The following is a 25,293-nucleotide window of genomic DNA, read 5'->3' as shown; positions in this document are numbered from 1 at the left end:
TTTACATTTAACTCTATGATCCATTTTGAATTACTTTTTGTATAAGGTGTGAGGTGTAGAATAGATTTTTCTTTTCTTTCTTTCATTTTTGCCTACAGAGTCCATTTGCTCCAGCACCGTTTGTTGAAAAGATTATCCTTCCTCCATTAAATTGCTTTTGCACCTTTGTCAAAATCAGCCAAACATATTTGTGTGGGTCTATTTCTGGGTTCTTTATTCTGTTCTGTTGATTTAGGTGTTTTTCTCCATGGCCCTCTCTGGATTACTGTTGCCAGAGAGTGAGTCTTAAAATCAGGTCATGTGATTCCTCCAACTTTATTCTCCTTTTCACAATACTTGAGTTATTCTAGTTCCTTTGCCTTTCCATGTAAATTTTAGAACAAAATTAATATTTTTCTTTAAATTGATGGTTGCAGCTTTATTTAAAAGGAAAACACATGAGTTTGCTATGTCAGCTAGAGCTATACTGTCAAAGTCAGTTAAAATAAAAATATAACAATTATAGTTTAAAAAAACTCTCTGTGAACCATGTGAAACAATCCCATGAACCCCCAAATTGGCCTGGACCCTCATCTCCCAGCACCCCTGTGTTGGGAAGAGCACTCTGCGGTGAACTGCTGGCTCTGCCTATCTGGGGAAACTCACGTGGCTTGGCCGCCTCATTCAGTGCTGGCTCAGTGGTGTCTGTGTAGCCCCACAGCAATCCTCTATGGATGGCTTGCGGCTAATGGATTGGCCCAGAGGGCAAGCTCTGCCCAACTGTGAGGCTCCATATGGACTAAGTGAACAAATCAGATCGTCCCTCAGCACAGTTGAGTGATGGGTAGTAGAGAGTCGGTAGTTGGCAGTGGGAATAGGGTGGAAGCTATGAAGGAGCAGAGCCATGAAGGAGTGAGGGATGAATGAATCAGTAGACTCCCTTGGAAAGAGTAGCTGATTCCTCGTGGTGGGAAGCACTTGAGCTGGGAGCCGTACTTCCTCCTGCCAGCAGCCTGGGAAGGATGGGAAACTAGACGATGGGCACTGGAGCTGTCCTAGGTCCTGAACAGCCTTCTTTCCTCTGTGAAAGGCCTGAAGCTGGCTTGTGTTCTCTTCTTCCCCAATACCTCCCACCCCCACATTTAAGGTAGTGTTTCCAAAGCTTGGGATTCATAGCCATGGAAGAGCACAAGATGACGTCAGTGTGCATAGAACCTGGGATTGAATGACAACACATCACAGAATCAGCAAGCTACTCCCTTTCCAGTGATCTCAGTAGAGTAGGTTGTTAACACCTAGTCCTTCCTAATCCCTTTTAACAAAGAGAGGTGGCCTTGCCTTTACAGCATTTGATGAGCAATGCCTCTAGCAAAAATTTCACAGTGATTTTCTGTTTTCATTATCGCTTTTGACAGTAATTTGCCTACTCATATTTTCAGTGCCTAGCACATCGTAGAGGTTCAAACTCTCAGCCATTGAATTAATTTGATTATTTTTCATTATTCTTTGATTTTTGTCTTTTTAACCTCAACCGACTATGAACTCCTTGAAGACAGGGACTGTGCTTTTTATTTTTATTTTTATGTTTTTAGACCAGGGTCTCACTCTGTTGCCCAGGCTGGAGTGCAGTGGCACGATCATGACTTACTGCAACCTCGACCATCACCTAAGCTAAAGTGATCTCCTGCCACAGCCTCCAGAGTAGCTGGAACCACAGGTGTGCACTACTACACCTGGCTAACTTTTTCATTTTTGTAGAGATGGGGTCTCGCTCTGTTGCTGGAGCTGGACTTCAGCTTCTGGTCTCAAATGATTCTCCCACCTTGGCCTCCCAAAGTGCTTAAATTACAGGCGTGAGCCACTGCACCTGGCCCTGCTTTTGTTTTTTCTTTGCCATTTTGCTCCTAGGGCCTAGAAAAGTGCTCAAATACACAACCATTGCAAGGAGAGAAAGTCCTTCTCACATGCCTGGACGTTCCCAAAGCTGGGGGAGTCAGTTTGGAAGATCTGACTTCCCTGTCCATTGTGAGTGGCCATGGGAGTGGTGTGGTTGGAAAAGAGGGGGCCAAGGGAGCCCAGTGAGAGAAATGCCCACCCTCACCCTCCTCCTCCTCAACCGAAGAGGAGAGGTGCAAGGAGAAAGAGTGAAGAAAGAGAAAGGAGAACTATTGCTTGTTCTGGTGAGTAAGTAGGCAGGTGGAGAAGACACAGAAAAGTTGAGTCTAGCAGGCTGGGCTTGGTCTCTATGCTGATGCCCAGAGGTAGCTGATGGAACTGGCTAGTGTGAGTCCCATTCAGAGTCCATGTCAGAAACTTGGCTGGTTGTCCCTTCCTTGAAAGCCTCATTGGGAGAACGGTGAGCTGTGTACTTGTTCCTCATACAAGACTCTCTCCCTTCCCTCTTGGGCTGGGCCTTGACCACACTCCAGCCACGGCAGGCCTGGCCCTACTTGGCTCTTCAGAGCTTGTACCCACTTAGGACTTCTCTGCCATGGAAGAAAGAACCATGTCCTGGGCCTGTGGACTTGGAATTGCACCTTCAGGGTCCTTCTGGGGAGGAGGATGGGTTGCCTGATCAGAACATGGTCAGATTTTCTTCTTAAAGGCTGGATGGTCAGCCTGAGGATCAGTCTGAACTTTAACTTCGCTTTCTCCTTTTCTTGGCCTTTAATAATTCAGTGTGTGCTGAGGATTATATTGCAAGTCTGGCCGAGGATTTCTTTAAAAGACAATCCCCAACCAGGCTGGACGCATTACTGTTGTCAGCATGACCGTTAGCCTCCTTCAGAGTGAAGGTCAACAAATAATTTTCAGCTTTGTTTAAAGCCTCTTTAATGGATTCTATAAAATGCTCTAATTACCAGTGATTATCCGCTGAGTGCTCGCAAGCTTTTTAAAGCTTTTCTGTGCCCATTTCACTCTGTTCACACAGAGTTCAAGTTGTCTGATGTACTTAAGCAAGAGGAGGCATTTTCTTTCTTTCTATTTCTTTTTTTTTAAATCATATAATTTGGAGTGTTTATAAGGCAGGCCAGCTTTCTCTTTTTTTGGTCTAAAGCAGAGTTTTTACTCTACTTTCCATCTGTTTCCATCTTGTCACCCAACAAGAAATTAAATGCCATTTAAATGATATGACAGTCGCTTCCTTACCACACACAGTAGAACATAACTGCCTTCGATGTGCACAGAATTCTCACAGGTGTCATCTCAGTTGAGCCCCACAGAGGGAGGCTGGAAGGGCTGCTGAGGCTGGGATTCCTCACCTTCTGCACTCCTGACATGGAAGCCTGGATCAGTTCTCTGTGGTGGGGGCATCCTGGGCATTGTATGGTGCTCAGCAGCATCCCTGACATCTACCCACTAGAGGCCTAGCACCCTGCCCTAGTTGTGACAATTAATAATGTCCTCAGACATTACCCAATGTCCCCAGAGGGGAAAAAAATCACTCTTGGCTGAGAACAGTTGACTTAACCCATTTTCAGATGAGGAGATGGTGACGGGAAGGGCTTGCCCAAGGCCCCACAGATGGCATGCTGTGGAGGGTCTGTCAGCCTCTTCTGTTGCTGCACTGATGACTCATAGAAACCCTCAAACCCAGCAGAGGCACCATTCTTTCCTCTCCTACCCCGTGTCCACTTCCCTGCCTCTCTTCCGGGTAGAGTCACTGCCAACATAAGTGCCTGGGTTCAGCAAATGTGTCTTCTGGAGTTGATGTGTTTCGGGCTTCTTTCTTCTGCCTCCTAAGTTTCGTGTCCTGGAGGACATCTCCTTTGATTTTTATAGTGTCCAGAAGACTGTCTGCAGGGCTCTTGGGCAGGGAGGCCCAGTGAATCTGTCCCACAGTACTTGTTCCTGTTACCTGGCCACAGGCTGCCCGCCATGTGTGGTCAGGAGCAGTGAGGAGTAGACCTGCTAGGGTGGGAGGGAAGATGTACTGACAGTGACCCACAGTTCTGAGAAATCATCTGTGGATGGTTCAGTTCACACTCTGTTCATGAACCACAGCCACAGTCTTATGTTCATTGATAACCATTTGTGGCACCTTGGTTAATTCCAAGCTGATAGTGTCCTTAGATGGTGAACTTTGACCTGATCCCTTCCCCACATGTATCCTTTCCTGCCCAATCTTGCTCTCTGGCAAAAATAATTGACTTGGGTCATGTTACCATTGGGCTGAGGGACGGAAGATTGTGTGTGTGTTTGTGTGTGTCATTGTCTTTGTTAAGGGAGAGGAGGGGTTGGTCCTTTAAGGTCTTACACATTTTGAAAATGTTGGATTAAACAAAGTAAAACAAGATTCTTTATTGCAGGACTTCTCAGAGCCTTTACCTGGTAATGTGCTCTGTGATTATTCCAGAGCAATACAGGATGCAACATTTCCCAGAGTAATTTGACCACAAGACCTCTTTTCTTTTCATGGAGTATCACATTCCACTGTGTGCATAATATTCTGTGGGAAAAAGTGTCACCTAGATATGAAAGTACACCTTGCCCCACTTTGTGTTTGGCCATTTCTAAGGTGGCTTTGAAACTAGGAAGGATGAAAGATTGTCAGACGTGGAAGCCCACACCATCTTTTGGTTTGGTGGCTCTCAGTGGCTGGATTCTGAGCAAGACCCTGGAGGAGAGAAAGTCCTTCTCACATGACTGGACATTCCCAAAGCTGGGGGAGTCAGTTTGGAAGACCTGACTTCCCTGTCCATGTGAGTGGCCATGGGAGTGGTGTGGTCAGAAAAGAGGGGGCCAAGGGAGCCCAGTGAGAGAAATGCCCACCCTCACCCTCCTCCTCCTCAACTGAAGAGGAGAGGTGCAAGGAGAAAGAGTGAAGAAAGAAAGGAGAACAGAAGTTTCCATTTGTACCGGATGGTTTTGTTTTTTTTATCTGTTTGCAAATGTTCAGTGTAATGGTTTGAAACCCAGCCGTGTAGCTGCCGCCGCCCACACACAGAGCTGCTGTGGCACTGAGCTTCAGCAGGCAAACCATATCACCAGCGTCGGCCATTAAACCCGAGCCCACACCAGGGCAGGCTGCACACCTACCCCCGGTGTCCCTCTGCCACCCCCACCGCCCCAGCACCCCCGACACCCACCACCCTCCACACACACAGTTTTTCTTTTTTTAAATTTCCAGCAGTCGGTTTTTCTCTAGAGAAGGCATAAAGAGAAGCAGAGGCAGAGATGGGACGAGCAGGGAGAATGCTCCTGCCTCATCGGAGCCACCGGTTTTCGGGAGAGAGCGGCAGCCCCCACCTGCCTGTGGACTGAGCACTTAAAGGTGAGAGAGGACTTTGTGATTTCTTTGTGCACCTGGAGGTCTGGGATGCAAGGCCAGATGAAGGGATCTTAATCATTGAGCCTGGTCTGTTGCCTCCCGAGTGATTCTATCAGGCAAGCATGATGGATGATTCCTTCCAAGCACACGCAGTTATCTCTGACATGAGCCCCACTCAGGTCCCCGTGAGATCTTCTGAACCAAGGGGCTTCTAGCCCCTCCTCCCCACCTTTCAGTACAGCCTTGTAAACCTCCGATGTGGATGAAGGTGCCGTCCTGCCTTTGACTTGACCTGTTGATTTCCAACCGGGGCTGCTGGCCCTTCCTCTCTAGAGTGAGTAGTGACTCACACTTTTGGGGGCCTATGAAATGGTCCTCCGTCCAAGGGGCTTTGGGAAGCCTGTTTCCCTAGTGGCCCCAAGCCCAGTAATCAGAAGCAATCAGACCCAGCTGTCCAGCTAATTTGTATAAAATAGGCTTCCTTCCTAGTAGAAATCAACAAAGTCTAAAATAGAAGGGACTGTAATAGGAAATGAAGCTGCAGAGTTCTGTGTGGAATGCAACAGGCAGGGACATCGGCATGGAAAATACTAAGTACAAATTCCATGGCTGACAACCATGGGAGCAGGAGAAGCAGTGGTCTCCTTGCTTATCGAGCATGTCTCTGGGTCGGAGGGAGCTGAGTGGGAACATCGCTTCTGAAAGGTTTAGACCTTTCACCAAGGAGAGGAAAAAGGAAGAACAACAAAGATGGAGAAAAGGGGGAAAAAGGCCGTAATGTAATATACATGTAGAAGAGAAGCAGATAAAAAGCTCCAAATTCTGTGCAGTCAGGGGATGAATCAGTTAGTAAAGATCTATTTTTAGTTTCCAAGATCTGCTGTTACATTTTGCCTGGCATTAATTAATGTCACAGGCATGTTCCATGCACAGGCTCTGAAGGGCCCTCGCGTGTCACTGTAGCTGGAGGTGCCAGCCCTTCTTCATGGGAGCTCTCCAGTCCTTTGGGGTCTGGTCTCTGACACAAACATGTGTCCAGAATGTTCTGCTCTCTGACCTTGTCCCCTCTGGGTGTATCCGTTAATCTCCTCGCTCTGGCCCTTGGATGTCTGGCCACTGGCCAAGGGAGAATTGCAATTGTTGTACTTTGTTTTTTAAAAGGAAAGGCTGTACAAGCTGAAATTGGGAAAAGACAAAGATGTTGGATCATGGCTTAGAATTTAAAGAAAAGGCTTGAGGGCCGCTTTCCCACCACAAGGAAGAAGAATGAGGCCCCTCTCATCTCCAAACAAGGCTGGTTTTGATAAATCAGATTTCATAACTGGAGAACATCTTCCAGTATAGTTTAGGCAAAGGGTAATATGTTAGCAAGAACTAATTATATGACTGGGGTTGATCAGATGTTGGCTGAAATTGTGTGTGAGACTATCTCCAAAAAGCCTGTTCATATTTCAGAGGCGAGGCTGTAAATCTGAAGAGCAACTGAAATGCAGGCATTATTGTACGCCTGAAGCCTTGCTTTCTGAGGTGGTAAGGGGGGATTACAGGCGAGAATGAAAAACCCAAGGCCACATGGCAGCACACTGTTGGGACAGCTGTTTTTATATATTCGTACCGATTATTACATCAATGAGAAAGTATGACTACATCGTGGACTCTAATTAGAAGAGACGTCCCTTATACTCTGAAATTTTTGAGAATATTCTCCTACTAACCTAGAGCCCGATGGAGCCATCGACGCTAATTGTTCAGTGCCATTGGTCAAGGCCAATGCATAGTCTTCATTTAGTTCCTAAGTCATTTGTGGTCGGCCCATCCAAGACACATGGACAATCTCGTCAGAGTAGGCTGGGAGGGTTTCCATGATGGAATGGGGCTGGCCTCTCTGTTGAGGGGGAAATCCAAGGGGTGCACGTGAGTTCTGAGGACCAGTGGTAAAGTCCCTGTTCAGTCCTTGGGAAGCATCACTACCGCTACATTTCTGATGTTCTGAAGATAGGTTAGAGCAGAGTGTGAGAGCAAGCAGGGTGCTGACCTTGGGTCTCATGTCTTGAGGCTCAATTCCTTCCTCTCACCCAGCCAGGAGATTCAGAGGTCCTGCAACCTCCCACCTCAGACCCACATACCTGGTGTGAGTTCTGCCCTCCTGACCACACCCCTGCACCTTGGACACAGCTTACCACGTCCTTCCCCAAAGCATCTTGTGCCTTAGAGGGCAGGTGACGTTGCAGTGTTCTGGGCCGGGGGCACTCGAGTTCAGCCCTGGCCAAAGGCCGTGAGGGGCAGAGCCAGGGGATAGTGTCTCCATTGGTAACGAAGGTCTCCATCCCTTCCAGGCTGGCCATGTGTGTGGCCACAGATGAATAGGATGGGTGCCCACCTTGATGGGTCAGACAAGGTAAGGACTGTCAGACCCCATCCTCTGTTTGAGATCAGACCAGAGGTGTCATCAGAAAATCAACTGGAGATTAACCAGCTTCCTCTGGTGCTCAAAACCTAGACTCCCTTTGCTGCTTTGCGATTTCTTTCTGTGTGGAGAGGTCTGATAAGCCAGAGAAGATGAAGGGATGTTAATCCTTGGGCCCAGTCTCAATGGCAAAGTTCCAATTAAAGAAGATATGACCGTGGCCTGGGGCTGTGCCTAAGAAGGGCTTTGCTTACGTCTCTTTGTCTAATTTCTGTAATGGCCCCGTGTGGATGGCACCTTCACCAATACCATTTTATGGAGGAAGAAATGGAGTCTTATACAGTTCATTGTACTTTTTGCATTGTATCTTAAAGATATAAAACTTTAACCTTACACTCCATAATATATCTATTGATCTTACTATAAAATAAGATCTCCCTCCTCCAAAAAAAATTGTGAAGGAAAATGGTTCCCTCCTGAGTGAGTGCCAAAAGCCTGGGCTTAGCCTGTCGGAGAGAGAGGCTGCAGAGCCGCTGTGTGGTGAGCAGACGCCCTCCACAGGGCCCCCGACACACGCTTCGTGCCTGAGCCTTGTCCCTGTGATGTTGACACTGTGTGGATGGCGGAGCTGGAACTTGCCCTGAGGGCCCCAGGGAATCTGGCAAGGCCCAGTCTCCACAGCCTTTCTCTGTGGAATGTTCCAGCTGGCCGGTGTGCACAGGGGAATCTGAGTCGAGGGCTTGAGGGGGGCTGTCATCCCACACAGGGCTAAGGCTCTCCAGGGAGCCTCAATGGCTGGACCCCCATCCAACACCAGCGCCAGGGCAGCCCCCTTCGCCCTGCCGTGGCCCGCCTCTTCCTCTGTGACCTGCCATAGGCCTCACATCCTGAGAGGAGCCCTAGAAACGGGCTCTGTTGATAAAAACACACATACCCTTTGCCACAGGAAATGTGGCCTCACGTTCACAATGGTAACCACCAGGCTCCTCACAGAAACCAAAGAGGAACAGATTTTAGATTTTTACCTCAATTAGGAAACACATGTTCTCTCTCTCTCCTCCCCTCCCTCTCTCCTCTCAGCAAGTCTCAATTTTCCTCACATGTAACCTCTGCCCTCCCTATTCTAGATTGGGAAGCTGCACATTTAGGAAATGGAGACTGTGTTCCTTTGAGTTTAGGTAAAAACTGTGAGAAAACAGGATATAAGTCGTAATGGAAACCAATGGGCCTCGGGTCACAGGTAGGGATGTCAGATAAAATACAGGATGCCCAGTTAAAATGGGAATTTCAGGTGAACAATGAATACTTTGTTAGTATAAGCGTGTCCCAAAGACTGCACAGGATATACTTATGCTAAAACATTTATTATGTCTTTGAAATTCAAATGTAACTAGGCAATCCTATATTTTTATATATCATCTATGAATAGTAACCATCGCACAGGGGGTCCACCGTGTGAGACTCAGAACCAGCATCTGGGAAGAACATTGAGGCAAACTTCTCCATCCAGATTAATTTCTGATCTTCTGAGAATAACAAACAGCCCACTACGCTGTGGCCAGTACTCCGCGCCAGCACACGCTGACATTTTCTGGCCAAGGAGCTCTCCTTGAGTCTGCCCAATGGAGGTGTGTAGTTATTTGTTGTCCAGGAGAGAAACAGAGGCCCAGGGAAGTCAGCAGGACGAGCCTGAGCTCAGTCAGCTCCCGGCCTGTCTCTTTGCATAGTACTCACTGGCTGTGGGCGGGCAGGCAGTGCCAGCTTCAGAGGAGCAGTAATAACAGGTTAGCTTGGAAGTGCTCCTTGCAGAGATGGGAACGGCTGTGTCAACACACGCAAATTATATGCAAATACACTTGGCCTGCCTGCCCAGATGGGAGGCCCATGAGCACAGCCTCCAGCCGTCCGTGGGTTTCCGATAGGGCAGGGGTACCAGGCTGATAGTGGCTGGGTCTCCTGAGAGGCCCATGTTCCTGGTGCATGTGGGCTGCTGGGACACATGCACACACTTGCCCTCCTGGCGTGGATGAGGATGCGAGGGGGCTGGTGTGGAGGTGGATGCCTAAAGCTGGAGGGGGTGTGTTGAGGCGCTTGTGACCTGCCACCCTAATCTGTATATTCCCAGCAAGCCACATGGCTTCTGTCTCCTGGGGTAACCCTTCCTGAGGCTCCAGCACCCATCTCTGGACAGAAGGAAGCGGCCCTTTCCCTGGGCACCCTCCTGCTGAGATGCCGCAGGACTGCAGACCTTTGAGGAGAATAATCCTAACCACAGTGATGCTACCATGAGTGTTAACCGGGTGTTTATGATACACCCTACCCAGTGCTGAGCATCTTGTACTTAATTCTCCCATGTGCCTGGGGTTCTTGTGGCCCTGACTTGAAGATGAAAACCTTGAGGCTTAGAAAGGTAAAGTAACTTGGTCACAACTGGTGAGATACGGAGCCAAGATTCCACCTGAGTTCTGCAGGCTGGTCAGGTGAATCACTGCCAGGTGAATGAGGGACGACTTTCAACACCAGCTCCTGGGCATGGACTTTCTGAAGAGAGCACTGTTTTGAAAAGTCCTTTATGGAGATTTGTAGTGCTTTTAGCTAAGATTGTTGGGGATTTGCACTCTTAGAGTTAGCAGGGTTGGCTTCAAATACTGGTGCCGACTGAGCCCCATTTGGAGATGTTCTCCACGAGGCAACGCTGAACCTTTGGGAGACCCATAGAAGGTGGCTGCCCAGGCCCTCTGTCTAGCAGTGTGAGGGAAAGGTGTACACCAAAGGTGGGGCTTGGTTGAGTGGTTGAACATGCTGGTGTGGGGCCAGATAGCCTCGGCCACAGGTTGTCTTCGCCAGCCTCTGGCTGAGTGGTTTGGGGTGAGCTGCTTCACCGCTATCAAGCTCCTTTCCTCATCTGTTAAGTAACATTTGTAATGACAGCACCTCCCTCACACCCCAGGTTTCACTGGTCTGTTGTCTGATCAATTATGATAGTTATTACTCATTGCTGTTTGCCAGGCACCAGTTTAGGTGCTAGAAAGAGCTAGCAATGAGAACAAAAAGTACAGCGCTCACCTTTGAAGATCTTAGGAGTCCAGAGAGCTAAGCTAAATCCACTACAATGTGAGACAGGCAGAGATTCACCTGAAAGTGTCACAGGGACCCTGCTGCTGAGGTTCAGGAGCGGGGAGATCTCCACTCACAGGGGGTTAGGGGGTTCCAGAGGCCTTTGTTGAGGAGGCAGTGAGTAGGTGGACAGGTGGATTTTGGGTTTGTGGATCAAGAGAAGGAAGGGAATTCCTGGCTGAGGAACAGCATAAGCAAAGCGTGAAGGAGAACCTGGGGGCCTTCGGTTTGATTGGAGGGTGCATGCATCCATCCATGCATGCCAGGGCAGTGGGATCTGAGCTGGGGAATAGGGTACAAAGTTCCTGCTCTTATGGGGATTGCAACGTTAAGCAAGTAATGATACATTTAATTTTTTAATTGTAGTTGTGATGAGCACCCTGAATCTGAGCTGGTCAGGGAGCAGGCGCCTGAGGCTTCCCTGAGGACATAAGTGAAGCTTGAGTAGGAGGCAGTTGGGAATGGAAAGAGCACTTCAGGCCATGAGTACAGCTCCCCTGGGGCCCCTGACATGGGCCGGCATCCAAGGAGCCAAAAGGCCAGTGTGTGGCTGTGCTGCAGGCAACAAGAAGTGGGGCTTGGGAAGTGGCTGAGGAGGTGGGCAGAGGCCAGCCTACATGGGCCCTGCTAGGTGGAGGACATTACTTTGTCCCAAGAGCGATGGGGCTACTGCAGGGTTTTAGCTAGAGTGGGGATGTGTAGGTGGAATTTTATGTTTAAAAAAGATCCCTCTGGTGGTGGTGGAGAAGGCTTTGTATACAGCAGGAGTGAAGGTGAAGGGAGGAAACTGGACTTTGGCCAGCTGTGGACTGTACAACTTGACCAAAATCCCACTTTGCCATCGCCACCATCCTCAGCCCAACACACTCAATAACTCACTCTTTCACACCTGAGCAGTGTCTCATACAGTCCCTGTTCCTCAGCTCAGCACCCACCTGATTTTCCCACCACCCTTGCTGCTGAGCGCACGTGCATTGGCCCCCAGCCCACATGCTCTGTGTTCTTTCCAACAGAGCCAAATCCTGTGGAACTGGACCCGAAGAGAACAGGAAGGAGTCAACAAGATCTTAAGCCTGCTCCAGACCCCTTGCCTGACTTTTGAGAAGGTCAGGGCCCGATTTCTGTTTGTCCCTTCTCCCTGGGCTGGGCGCATCTTCCTGGGACAGCCTACCCCTGGGAACGGAAGGCTTGGAAGGAGTGGTGGATTGCCTCACCGAGGGAGTGAGTGCCGAGGCACACAGGGCCAAGTGCTTATTCGTGCTGGAAGCTGCCCTGGCAGCCTAGGTGTCCCACTGCCAAGAGCTGACTGCAAGGCTGGACGGACATGTTCAGTGGTACTGGGGGCTCACCAGCACACCCTGTGAAGGGCAAATGGGAATGGGGGCTGGCGACCCCATCAAGTTGAACTCCAGGAGGTCAAGGACAGGGCAGGAGGGGCTTTGGCCAGCATGGTCTTGGAGAGGGAATTACTGTCCTGCTACTTCCTACTGTAGCAAACTCTTTGAAAAAGCCACAGCAATTTTTGCTCTCCCAAAATAGCTGAGAGATTCCATTGGACAATTGCTTACCAAGTACCTACTTGGAGCTGGGCTAAGAAAGAGAAATTTTCATCTACTCCTTCAAGGAGCTCATGGTCTGGTGAGAAAGCCTGATGCATAAACCGTTCAGGTGGTGAGGAGTGACTATGGTGGCACGGGACCCTAGAGGTGGTGGAGACTCCTGCAGCCTGGCAGGTCGGTCACGCTTCACAGAGGATGCTAGAAAGAGCTAGTCATAAAAAAAGTGCAGCTCTCACTTTTGAAGATCTTAGAGTCCAGAGAGCTAAGTTAAATCTGCTACAATGTGAGAAGAGCCAAGATTCACCTAAAAGTGTCATAGGGACCCTGCTGCTGAGGTTCGGCAGCGGGGAGATCACTTCTCGCAGCGTGTTGGGAGATCTGGATTTGGTTTTCCCATGTAGGATTGGGGAAAGATATACATGCAGAGACTAAGTGTTTCTCCAAGAATACACACATGCTCATTCACACGTGTTAGTAACCCGCATAGAAGGCACACAGAACCCTGTTGGGATGGGACCCAGGTGGTCCAGTCCCAGAGCCCCAGACTCAGAGCAGCAAGCAGAAAGCACCATGAGAACTCAAACTCTCTGCTCGAACTCTGTGAAACTGAAGCAGGCTCCACCCCAATCCCCTGCGATTGGTGCCTCTTTTCCTTCCACTTTCCTGCCATCCTGCAGCAACTCCAGTGTCCCTCTTCTTCAGACTCCGTGAGAAGTTCCTCCTTCTGCACTGCCCTTGCTGCTTCTCTTGATGACTTTCTCTCAGAGGCAAGTCCTATGCCACTTGGAACAAAACTTCTCCTGTGGCCTAACCCCTGTGTCATCTGTCCCCGGCATGCTGCCTGGCTTCTCTCCTGGCTCTGCCCACTTTGTGGTGACCCTGACAACTCATGAGCCTTCTGCTGGTTTCTGCATCACAGGGAAGAGTGCCCACCTCAGCGCCTTGGCACTCACCGCACCCTCTGTCTTTCGCCCTTAGCCAGATGTGCCCGGGGCTGAATCTTTCTTATCTCCCAGGTCTGTCTTCATAGACAGTCTCCTACCCCTCCCCTGTGACCCATACCACTCTCTTCCTTTTTCTTCATTGCAGTGTTCTCTAAAATCACTTCACTCATGTATGTATTTTCCTATTTATACCTGTCTCTCACACTGAAATGTCAGCCCCGTGAGGGCAAGGGGGCCACTCTCTTATTCTCCCCTAGTCTTACATCCCTGAATGAAACTTGGGATGTGCTGGGGACTCAGTCAGTGTTTGCTGGACAAGTGAGTAACTGTTGAATACAGTTTCCCTGACACCTGGAAGGGATAATGTCTTCCTCTTTCATAGCTTTTTTCATTACAATCTGCCTGTTTGGCTTTTGTCATTGTTTCCCAATCATCTTGATTATGCATCATACAAAAGACTATAGAACAGTCTAGTAAAGGCAAAACCTCTCAGAGGTAGGAGGAAAGGAAGGAAGAGATTGGGCAAAGCCAGAACACTTGTTAGCAGGCGGGAAAGCAGGCAAGGCTGGGCACATGAAGGCACTAATATTTTTGTCTGCGTGCACCTGAGTCTGTGTCTGCACATACATGCCTAGAGCACCCTGATATGATTGGGAGCAGCTGGAATTTGGTGTTTTGGGTGACTGGCTGGGCTCTGGTGAGACGTAGGTCTGTTCTCATCTTGCTCCTTAGCTGGTCAACTTTTCTTGCTCTGTGATCTTTAGAATGAGGGGGTAGCAAATTGGTTTTAGCTCAGATGTCAAATCTTACTGGGAATGATTGCCTTGGAAGTCCAGGTAAAGCTGGCTTCCGCTGCCCAGCACAGCAGGGAGAACTGCTGGGGCCAGGCTGCACTGTCCACCCTGAGTGTAGGAAGGAGAGAGGGGGCACCGCACTGTGATGTGGCTGTGTTAGATAATCCCCAAAGCACTGTTGGCTCTAAAATTCCAAAAGTCTCCCCCGCTTTGGGAACGGTAAGAGATGGGTTGGAGACCCTGAGTGAAAGGAACAATTCTCCTCCTCTGGGAAGACTTCATCTTCAGAGGCTGGCCTTGAGACATGTGCCAGAAAACCCCTCCTAGAGAGGAAGAAGTAGGGGCCACCTAAAGGGCATATGAGTTGTGTGCTTCCCCTCATGCTCAACTGAAGACTGAAATTCCCAGCACTTAAAAGCGAGTTCTGTAAAAAGTGGTCTATATTTAACATACACTGCTTGACTTTAGGGATAAATATGCGCCTGTGAGACCATCAGCACCATTAAGGCCGTAGACGTATTCACCTCCCAAAGTTTCCTCTTGCCTCCTTTATTGTTATCTGTGGCCAGAAAACGTAACATATGATCTACTGTCTTAGAAAATTTTAAGTACCTGGGCTGGGTGCAATGACTCCCACCTGTAATCCCAGGGAGGCTGAGGCAAGCAGATCACCTGAGGTCAGGAGTCCGAGACCAGCCTGGCCAACATGGTGAAACCTTGTCTGTACTAAAATAGAAAAAATTGCCAGACGTGGTGGTGGGCGCCTGTAAACCCAGCTACTTGGGAGGCTGAGGCAGGAGAATTGCTTGAATCCAGGAGGTGGAGGTTGCTGTGAGCCGAGATCGCACCACGGCACTCCAGCCTGGGTGACAGGGTGAGACTCTGTCTCAAAAATAAATAAATAAATAAGAAAAAGAAAAGAAAGAAAATGTTAAGTGTGCAATACAGACACTCCACTGTACACTAGGCCTCCAGAACTTAGCCTCTCACATAACTGAAACTTTGTACCCTTTGATCTTCACCTTCCCCATTTCTCCTTCCCTACTCCCTGGTGATCACCACTGTACTCTCTGCTTCTGTAAGTTTGACTGTTTTAGATTCCACATCGAAGTGACATCAGATAGCATTTTTCTTTCTCTGCCTGGCTTATTTCACTGAGAATAACATCCTCCGGTCCCTCGATGTTGCTGCAAAGGCACAATTCTTCAAAGGCAGAATAAACAGCTCAACTAAATTTCTTTTTTAAAAGAAGAAAGAACTTTAAAAAAATTCTTTAAAATTTTATTTTTATTTTCACTTTTTATGGGCACATGGAAGGTGTATATATTTATGGGGTACGTGGGGTATTTGGATACAGCACGCAGTGTTTAATAACCACTTCAGGGTAAATGGTGCATCCATCACCTCAAGCGTTTATTATTTCTTTGTGTTATAAACATTCTGATTATACTCTTTTAATTTTTCAATGTACTATAAATTATTGTGGACTGGAGTCATCCTTTTGTGCTATCAGATTCTAGCTTATTCATTCTAACTATAGTTTTGTACCCATTAACCATCCCCACTTTTCCCCCCACTCCCCTACTCTCTATCTCCATGAGTTCAATTGTTTTAATTTTTACCTCCCACAAATGAGTTAGAAAGAAGAAAACAAAATTAAAAACTAAAATGAAAACAAGTCCTACTGAAAGTGTGGGGGTGGATCCCTGTGCTAAGGGAAGAGGAAAATGAAGCCAGGCTCGCTCTTTCCTCCTGCTGTGGATGGGATTCTGAACTCTGGCTTGGGAGGCAAATTGGGTGGTTTATCATTTGAGCCCTGCCTCCTTCCAAAAAGGATTTGAGGGGACTTACAGTGAGAACATACCCAGAGGATAGACAGTGGGAAATAAAGCCAGAGTGAGAGGTCAGAGGCCACCAAAAGGAAGAGAAAACCAAACCCCCGGAAGGGTCAGGGTCTCTCAGGCCAGGACTTGGATTCAAGGAACAGTCATCATTTGGTTTCATAAGGACAAAGGATTCTTGGCTTGGAGAAGAGTTGGCAGAGGCTAATATACAAATCTGTGTTTAAATCTGTTTATTGAAAGTTTTAAACATATTGTTTTTGTAAATACATCCAACAGACACTGATTAGTCAGCCTCCCGAGTGATGGGTGTGGCAGGGTCCCATCCCTGGCATTTTGTTCCCCATCTGGGCCAGTAAGCTCTTCCCTTTGAAAAAAACAAATAAGAAAGCAAACTCCTTACATAAGAAACTTTTGGGGCTACAAGGAGGGGGAACCAGCTTTTCTTGTTGTAGTTGAAATATAAACATTTTTTCTTTCTGGTCTGAAAAATTAATCTACAAAAACAGTAGATGACACCAAAGAAATCACTTCAGGTGCTGGAAGTGATTTCATTTTCACACTCAATGATTAAAAGTCAGTAGCCAAGTGCTCAGAGCCACATCACATCTTCCTAAGTAGGAATATACCACTCCCTGCCCTCCTCTGGCTCTGTTTCTGTTCTTCAGGCGCTTTCATTATCTGTGTGATGTGGTGAGACTGGCCCGCGGCGACAGGGAGCTGCAGAAGGCAATTACTCCAGGGGAACATTGGGCACTGAGAGGCTGTGTGCCTTTTCCCCAGGATGCCACAGTCACAGCCTGGCGTGTGCAGGAAGTCAGCTTGATGGAGCCATCTCCGTCCATGTGACGGGATCATTTCCAGAAAGTGTCCGGGGGCATTTATTTCCCAAACAGTCTGTGCTGCACAGGGAGAGGGGACGAGGCCGCAGGTCAGCGGAGGTGAGGGGAGGGCAGGATGCAGGGAGCTTGTTTGTGGGTCAGGAGGACACTGTCTTGGCAAAGTTCTGCCCACTCTGTGCCCACTGAGCCGCAGGGGACGGCGACGTGGATCATCCGTTTTCTCTTTCTCACTTAGCCTTCCCCGGAGGAGTTTGGGCTGGAGAAATCAACCCAAACCCAGGCCATCCCTGTTGTTCAAAGTATCAGACCATTCAGACCTGCAGGTTGCACGCCCAAAGGCTGGCATGCAGCCCCCTGGGGGCACTTTTGTTTGGTTTTTAACTTTTTACCTCATTTATTTGACATTAGGAGGGACTTTTTCTTTTTAATAAACTTTTTATTTTGGAATCGTTTTAGATGTACAGAAAACCTGCACAGTTAGCACAGAAATTCCCACATCCCTTCAGCCAGTGAACCCCCCGTAGCATCTTACGTGCTCATGGGGCATTTGTCAAGACTAAGAAACGCATGTGGGTACATTCCTATGAACGAACTCCAGACTTTATGTGCGTGTCACCAGTCTATCAACTGATGTCTCTTTCTGTCCTAGGATCTAAGCCAGGGTGGGTGGTGACTTTTCATATCACTTTTTTTTAAGTGCCATAATTATGGAGTTATTTTAATGAATATTACAAAAAATACCACATCAATTATTATAGCTTGGGACAAATTAAATGCTAAAAGCAAGTCAATTTGAAGAAGTGTGTTATGAAAATAAATAAAGATGACATGGTACAGCCCTTTACTTCACAGACCCCACCAAGAAGCTCAGGCTTGCTGAACACCAAGCAAATCCCTAACGAAGTGCTGGTGGGGCTGGGATAAGGACTAGCAACCCAGTAACCCTTCCACCGCCCAACAGCGCCCCTCTTCCTGTTTGGATGCTGCGGAAGGGAGGAAGGACGTGGAGAGGAGAGGAACTCAGTGGGAATAAAGTTTCCATTTCAATTATTCAACTGATCCTTGACCCCCACTACTATGGATAATCAAAAACTGGGTGGATGCATCATGCCTTAAAACCATTGCTGAAGTGGCCCTGAGGATGTGCAAGCAGATAATTGCATGGGGTATTCATCTAATGACACTCCAGGGGGAGGTAGTTTTCTATATGCATGGAGATGAGAGCAGTGGCCCTCAGCACAATGTCGCACATCTGAGGAGTGTTCCTTCCTGAGGGGGCTCCTTAGGTACAACTTCCTGTTCCCTAGTATAGGGCTGGTGATGATCAACCTCTTCTGACAATGGAGAGAGCAGGCAGAGGATGTTAGGGGAACCAAACCCCAAGAGGGAACCAGCTTCATTGGAAAGTGGAGTGCGTGCCTTCCCAAGGCAGGGCATTGCTGAGCCCCAGAGAGGAGCCCTGGGTTCCGCTGCCTCCCCCACAGCACAAGGCGTGACAGCACCTGCATTGGAATATAGACTGTGCTTTGGAGCCTTTGGCATCAGCTCCCACCTGGTGTGTAAGTTTGTGGTCTCTCCAGCAAGTTCAGGGAAGTGAGGGAGTTGCAGTTCTCTGTTCATTCAGCAGGTGTGGACTGAGGGTTGGCTCTGTGCCAGGGCCCGTGCCGGATGCTGGCTTCCATTGTGAGACCAGGCACAGCCCAGGCAGAGACGAACATTCCTACAGTCACTCACGACACCAGACTCCACAGACCAGAGAATGGATGGATCCACAGGAACGAGAGACAGGCTGCCAGGTGCCCAGACCTGGGGAGCCTCCGGAAGAGGAGAAAGGACCACCCATCATGGCTGACCTTGGGAGGACTTGGGTCTTCACAAATTGTGTTCCTTGATATATACAAGAAACACAAGACGCAAGAAGTATTCATCTATTCCCCTTCATTTATTTGACGCATACTCTTGGGGCCATGAGTTCGATCCCCAGAAGAGGGTCATGATGATGGAGAGAGGAAGGATGTGGTGAGGGGCCGTGCAGGAGCCCAGGGGGCTTGTCTTATGGCCACTCTTGATCGCACTCCTCTGAGGCCCCAGAGGTGCTCCTTCATCCCCAGCTTGCTTGTGAGGCTGCGTCAACTCCCCAAGCCCCAGTTTCCTGCTGAGACCCAGCCAGACACTTAGCCCTGAGTGTGCCAGATGGCTCCACTCAGAGTGCTGCTCCAGCCCCTCTCCCTGGGGCTTCCTGCCACGTGACTGCACATTTGGGGTCTGGAGAAGGGCCCAGGGACTGAACTGCAAAGGCGAGGGGTGTCCCTGCTCCTCCTGACTGCAGCTTCTGCACAGGCATGTGTGTCTGATGATGCAGGGCCAGAGGGGCATGGCCGATGAGAGAGTTATCCTTTCTACCCGTGAGTCTCCCTCGGACACACAGGATATCTCATGTCTCCTCCTGGTTTTCCTGCTTTTTTTTTTTTCTAGCTGCATGAGGTAGTTTTGTTTGAAAGAACAGTCAATGCAGACTTCAGTTTTCCAAATGAGGCTCTTGGCAAGTGACAGAGACATCCTTTTGTTTGTTTGTTTCCTTCAGAAAAAAGGGCCTGAGAAAGCAAGTTAACAATTCTTTGGAATTATTTTTCTTTTTCTTTGGTGACTATTGCCACCTGTTTAGTTCATTGGATGCCTTTTATTTCTTTCTCTTGCCTGATTGCTCTGGCTAGGATTTCTAGTACTATGTTGAATACAATGATCAGTGCCATGTCTTAAAAATAAAAACTAATTCAAACAAATCCATGTTGAACAAAATATCACCATTGCTTTGTCAATTGCAGTGGAAATGCTCATTCTGGGCCCTTGGGAACCTCTGGGGTTACATGTGGAGGCTCTGCAAACACTTGTTCCATCCACATCTCCAGGAAAACGACCACCCAGGCTCTAATTCTTACTTCCCTGCAGAGAACAACCTCATCTCTAATGCAATGGTTTTTTGCACACCTACATTTCTGGGCAGCAGGCTCTGTTTATAGGTTGTTAGGCCAATAGTAACAATTACTAAAGAGCTGAGCTGTGGCTTTTTTTTTCTCTCTCTCTGCTTTTATCTCTTCCTGTTTTCTAAGGGTTGCTATTGTGACGTTAAGTAATGTATAGGAAATAATTTACTTCCTATTTCTGGGCCATACCAAGTTTTATCTCTGCTTGAGTCTCTTCCAGGTTGCTTGAAATGGTGCTTTTCTCAGTTAAACATGGACTTGACATAAAGGCCAAGCCACAGGAGGCTGCCCTCTTTTATTTTAGTTTCTAAGGCTCAGGGAGCATCTCTCTGTTCTCTGAGATGCTGCCTGCAGAGTAGGAACTGGGAGAGGACACTAAAATGCCCTCTCAGCAAAGAGTAGCGAGCTCCCTACAGAGAGTGTGAGCAGGTCCTCTGGAACTCATCTCTCCTCTGCGGGGCCAGCCCCATGGTCCTTTCTGGACTTGTGGCTGTCTTTTCTGGGCAACCAGATCATTGTGTTTGAATCAGAGCATCATTGGCTGAAAATACTCCACTGTTTACAAAGGTATGTAACATGCTCCATGACATAAGCATATATAAAATGTCAGTTAAAAAACAAACAAACTCTTTTACTCTGTGTTCTTAATGATATATTTATCTTCAAGCACGCAGTTAAAGGGAAAATGCTACGTAAAACTGTGTGACCCAGTTCAAGTAATTCTCTTGTGTGCTTAATACCGCTGTTGCTTTTGTCAAAATATTTGCTACAATTCATAATGGCTGTCAAAAACCAGGTCCACAATCCACGTTCTACTAAACAGAAAAACATTTAGAAGAAAATTTATTGCTTTATAAACTGTTTTTTTTCCCCCAATGATGGACCTAATTAAACTGAAAGTGGGAATTGGTTAGAAACATATTAGCCCAAGTATTTGTGTGTATATATATACATATATATATATGTTTTATTAGCCCAAGTTTTTATTTATATATGATATAATTGAAATATCAAGATATTTGATAGAGCTACTATTTATAGCAATTCTACTGATCAGCCACCCAAGGGTAGCATTTTTCAATGAGATTTACAAGGGCCAATAGACCATGTATTTATACACATATCTGACTTCCCAGTGTCCAAAATAGCAAAGAACTGGAGGCTATCTCAGATCAGCCATGGAAGCCATGCTCTGAGAGGTAATGTGTTTCTCCTTTCCCGTAGCAAATCTTTCTGTAAGAATGAAACCAGAGATGTTATCTACCAAAATGCAACGAGGGACAGGATGCAACTTAGAAAAATGATAACATTAGCTGACTGGGAAAAACAGAATCAACGTCAGGGCCAGTTTAAAATAATATGCCTTTTAACCACCCTCGCTTTATTGCCCCAGCTAAGAGCAAGTATTTAGGACCATAGGCTAATATGAATCAGAGAGAATGCTTAGGTTCTGTAGCAATGTTGGGTCCTGTGAGATTTGCCTCCTTAGCTGTGCTTCTGCTGGAAAGCTGGGGAGGGGTGGTCATGAAGGAGGAGTGCCATGTGAGCAGGATTACCCAAAAGCACCTGCCTAGGGAAAATGGGCTCACCATCAGGGGTCATGGAGTTACCAGCAAGAGAGACTTTTCTCCTGGTAGAGACCATGAACACCATGTACGCAGAGAACCAAGACTGTTAAAGGGAGGTAGGGTAGGCTGTTTGGTTAGAGGGGTGGGGCGGGAACAGACACAGGGAGAGTCTACCATGTCTGGACAAATCACATTTATAGTTTTATCCAATCCTTCGAACAAATGAACATGAGCCCCACTTTTCAGATAAGGAAAACACAGTGTGGAGAGTTTAAATGAATTATTCCAGGTTATAGGGTTTGTAGGTAGCAGAGCAAAGGTTCAAAGACAGGTCTCATCTCCAAGGTCTGGGAACTTTACCCACCGTGCTGCCTGTCTGGGTCTGGCACGACAGGGAAGACTGAGTTATGCTGGAAGGTCACACTCAGGGATTTCTGCAAAGCGACTTTGGGGCATAGGTAGGAAGCTTGTTCTCAGCACTGGCTTGTCACCAAGTGAGAGATCTTTGCAGATTTTCATTGCTTTCCTTGTAGTTCCTTTTTTTTTTCTTTTTTTGGAGCTGTAGTCTCGCTCTGTCACCCAGGTTGGAGTGCAGTGGCATGATCTTGGCTCACTGCAACCTCTACCTTCTGGGTTAAAGCGATTCTTCTGCCTCAGCCTCCTGAGTAGCTGGGGTTACAGGTGCTCGCCACCACATCTGGCTAATTTTTTTGTATTTTTAGTAGAGACGGGATTTCGCCATGTTGGTCAGGCTGGTCTCTAACTCTTGACCTCAGGTGATCTACCTGCCTCGGCCTCCCAAAGTGCTGAGGTTACAGGCATGAGCTACTGCGCCCAGCCCCTTGTAGTTTCTTTATGATCACTTTGTATTCATAGCAATGTTGGAGCTTTTCCAGATATGGTAAATGGTAGTGATGTCAATTTTCCTTTGAATATATAAGGGTACATAAGGAAAAGTGAGTTGATATAAAGAAAATGAAAGGAAAATGGTCTGTGCGGAGTCAGTGTTTCTCCAAGGATAGGCTGTGGTGCTCATGGCTAGGGTCGGTTCTAGATACACTATGAAGGCTGCGGTAAATAACATTGACTCACACACTGGGAAGGTTGTTCCTGCTTTGATTCTATTTATGTATTTATTATTTTTATAAATTAGCCTCTTTGTTTTGAGATCATTGCAGATTCACCTGCAGTTGTAAGAAAAAAATACAGAGAGATCACACGTAGTTTTTACTCAGTTTCCTCCAACAGCAACATCTTGCAAATCACAATCAGAATATTGACAGTGATATAGTCAAGATACAGAACATTTCCATCACTGCAAGGACTCCTTGTGGCCACCCTAACTCCCTCCTGCTCTCTCCCTTTCTCTGTACCCACCCCACCCCTTAACCCCAAGCAATCACTAGTCTGTCCTCCAGTTTTTTATAGTTTGTCATTTCAAGAATGTGATATGAATGGAATCATTCAATGTGGTGTGTAACCTTTAGGGACTGACTTTTTTCATTCAGTGTAATTCTCTAGAGATTCATCCAAATGTTTCATGTGTCAACAGCATCCTCCTTTTCATTGCTCAGTAGTGTTCTGTGATATGGACATACCACAGTTGGTTTAAATATTCATCTGTTGAAGGGCATCTGGGCTGATGCCAATTTTTGACTATTACAAATAAAGCTTTAGAAACATTCATGGACAAGCTTTTGTGTGAACATAAGTTTTCATTTGTTTGAAATAAATGCCCAAGAGTGCAGTTACTGGGTGGAATAATAGCTCCGTGTTTGATTTGTTAAACGGCCACCTTTTTTTCCAGAATGGCTGTGCCACTTCACATCCACACCGAAATGGATCCTGGCAACATGGGCAGTGTTTCCAGATCCTCCCCAGCATTTGCTGTTTCACTATTTTTTATTCTAGCCATTCTGACAGGTGTGAAGTGATATTTTATTGTGGCTTTAATTTATATTTCCCAGGTGGCTAAAGATGTTGAACACCTTTTCATGTGCTTATCTGCTGTCTGTATACCTTTTTTTGGTGATAACTTTCTTCATGTGTTTGCTCACTTTCTAATTGGATTGTTGTTGGATTTTTTTTAACTGTTAAATTTTCATAGTCCTCTATAGATTCTAAATATAAGTCCTTGTCAGGTATGTTGTTTGTGAATACTTTCTCCAGATCCGTAGCTAGCTTTTTATTCTCTTATAAGCAGGGGTTTGCACAGAGCAAAAAAATAACTTTGATGAGGTCCATTTTATTATATTTTCCTTGTATGGCTAATACTTTCTGTTTCAAGTCTGGGAACTGTTTCCCACTTTAGAGATCCTAAAGATTTTCTCCTATGCTTTTTTCCCCTAAAGCTTTTACAGTTTTATATTTCACATTTAAGACTGTTTTAACTATTTTGAGTTAATTTCTATATAAGTAAGATGTGAGGTTTAGGTCAAGGTTTTTTTTTTTTTTTCTTTTTTCTTTTGCTTATGAAAGTCAATTGTTTCAGCATCATTTGTTGAAACAGCTACACTCTGTCTACAGAATTGCTTTCAACCTTTGTCAAAAATCAGTTGGCTGAGGCAGGAGAATTGCTTGAACCCAGGAGGCAGATGTTGCACTGAGCCGAGATTGTGCCACTGCACTCCAGCCTGGGTGACAGAGCAAGACTCCATCTCAAAAAAAAAAAAAAAAAAAAAAAATTAGTTGGGCATATTTGTGCAGATTGATTTCTGTTTTTTGTTTTTATTATTATTCAGTTCTACTTATGTGTGTGTCTATTCTGACAATACAGTCTTGATTACTTTGGCTATATAATAAGTTTTCAAGTTAGGTAGACTGATTCTTTACACTTTATTATCTTTCTTCAAACTTGTTTGAGTTATTCCAGTTCTTTTGCCTTTCTATATAAATTTTAGAATAATCTTGTCTATGCCTACAAAAATATCTTACTAGGATTTTGATAGGAATTGCATTAAGCCTATATATCAATTTAAGGAGAATTGATGTTTTCACTATGTTGCATCTTCCAATGCATGAACACAATATGCCTCTTTATTATTTAGATTTTCTTTGAGTTAGTTCATCAGTGTTTTGTAGTTTTCAGTGTATAAGTGTTGTACGTGTTTTATTAGATTTACAAATACATATTTCGTTTTTCATTTAATTTTGGTTTTCAATCATTTACAGCTAGTGAATAGAAATGTAATTGACTTTTGCATGTTGATCTTGTATCCTGTGTTCCTTGCTTCACTCACTTATTAGTGCAAGGAAGGTTTTATTTTATTTTATTTTTTTGTAGATTCTTTGAAAATTTGTATGTAGACAATAATCTCATCTGCAAATAGGGATAGTTTTATTTTTTCTTTTCCTGCTTGCAAGTCTTTCCTTTCCCTGTATGTATTTTGTATTTCTTCCTTGCTTTATTGTATGGCTAGAACTTTCATCTTCTGAATGAGAGTGACGAGAGTGGACATCTTTCTTTTTCCTGATCTTAGGGAGAAAACATTCAGTTTTTCACCATTAAGTATAATGTAAACTTTGGTGTTTTGTAGATGTTTTTAATCACATTAAGAGATTTCCCTCTATTTCTATTTTCCAGCGAGATTTTATTATGAATGGGTATTGAATTTTGCCAAAAGTATTTTCTATATCAATTGATATAATTATGTGATTTTCCTTTTTACCCTGTTAATATGGTGGATTACACTGAATGCATTCCTGGAATCCTTGTTCAAGGTGTATAATTTTTTTCTTATTACAGAATTCTATGTGCTGATATTTTGGGAGAGGTTTTGAATCTGTGTTCATGAGGGATATTTGTCTGTAGTTGTCTTATCATGCTGTCTTTGTCTAGTTTGGTCACGGGGTAATACTTAGGTGCTTAAAATTAACTGGGAAGTGTTATTTCCTTTTCTGTTTTCTGGATAAAGTTATGTAGAATTTGTGTTAATCCTTCTTTTAAAGTTATAATTCTCCACATTAGGGCCTGGACACTTCTTAGT

General features: G+C 46.1%; 1 protein-coding gene across 3 annotated transcripts in view; it reads left to right on the top strand.

Annotated features, from left to right (window-relative positions):
• Positions 1-4,963: 4,963 nt before the first annotated feature.
• ZNF831 (zinc finger protein 831) overlaps positions 4,964-25,293 on the top strand; it is a 112,258-nt gene continuing 91,928 nt past the window's right edge. The window contains exons 1-3 of one of the 3 annotated variants that reach the window (XM_030915204.1): positions 4,964-5,254; positions 11,789-11,881; positions 17,608-20,306. The gene's annotated coding sequence lies outside the window, so the exon portion shown is untranslated. The remainder of the gene's footprint in view (positions 5,255-11,788; positions 11,882-17,607; positions 20,307-25,293) is intronic. The other 2 variants (XM_030915203.1, XM_010365159.2) reach the window with 2 other exon arrangements.

The sequence above is a fragment of the Rhinopithecus roxellana genome, chromosome 13 (genome assembly GCF_007565055.1).
Source record: "Rhinopithecus roxellana isolate Shanxi Qingling chromosome 13, ASM756505v1, whole genome shotgun sequence".
Taxonomy (NCBI): Eukaryota; Metazoa; Chordata; class Mammalia; order Primates; family Cercopithecidae; genus Rhinopithecus; species Rhinopithecus roxellana.
This window is presented reverse-complemented; position numbering and strand designations above follow the sequence as displayed.